The sequence below is a fragment of the Condylura cristata genome, unplaced genomic scaffold, assembly GCF_000260355.1.
Source record: "Condylura cristata isolate star-nosed mole 26May11 unplaced genomic scaffold, ConCri1.0 scaffold00007, whole genome shotgun sequence".
Lineage (NCBI taxonomy): Eukaryota > Metazoa > Chordata > Mammalia > Eulipotyphla > Talpidae > Condylura > Condylura cristata.
The window spans coordinates 420,862-421,780 of record NW_004567108.1 but is presented as its reverse complement, the minus strand read 5'-3'; positions in this window follow the sequence as shown (position 1 = coordinate 421,780).

The following is a 919-nucleotide window of genomic DNA, read 5'->3' as shown; positions in this document are numbered from 1 at the left end:
GGCCGAGACGAAGGTGCCAGAGTCGGAGAAAGGGCGAGAGCTGGACGTCCTGGCGCTGCTGCGCGGGCGAGAAACTTCTGGAAGCACGTCGGGGGCGGGGCATCTGCAGAAGACCGGGGTTCTGCTGCCCACTAAAGGCGCCCGGAGGGACCAGTCGGCAGGAAGAGACGGCGCAGAGGCTGGGAGCGAGGAGCAGGCTGCGGCTGCAGAGCGGCACCCGCCCACGCTGTTCTCAAGCCCGCGAAAGAGCGCAGCAGGCGAACCCAGGCGCCCGACACGGGGACCCCCGCCCCCAGGAAGCTGCCGGGCAGCCTAGGCCTGGCGCCCCACGTGCAGACTCGGGCAGGGTCTTGGGCAAGGGTGGGCAGCCTCGGCCAGCTCCGCCCTGTGCCCGACAGGCTCTGACTTCTGAAATGTGCGGAGAGCTGGGGAGGTCTCGGGAGAAACCCCTTGAGGGGAGTGCGCTGGCGCGGGACCGGGGCTGGGGCTCCCCCCCCCCTGCTGGTTTCCTGAGACTCCCTGGGGCCTGTGAGTCCCAGGTTGGGTTTGGGACAAGAAAAGCGAAGGGAATTGATTTCTGGCGCTGCGCTCCCTTTTCTGGGCCTCGGTCCGCAAGAAGTCCCAGGAACTGTGGGAGAGGCCTGGTGAGCCGGGATTCCCAGTGGCCACTCGGAGCCACATGGCGCTTCATTCTGGGGATGTATAAAGTGCCAGTGTGTAGCTTCCAGCGCCCCAAACTCCAGATCTGCCAGGCACTGGGCCCCAGGAAAGCCGGGACGGCAAGCGAGAGCCTTGCCCAGGCTCCTGTTATGCCGGCCGGCGCCCGCGTCCCTTTCCTCCTTCCCCAACGCAGCGGGCAGGCGTCGGCGCAGGTAGGTCGCGCCAGGGCCCAGGCGCCCGAGCCCGTCGGCGGCGCGGG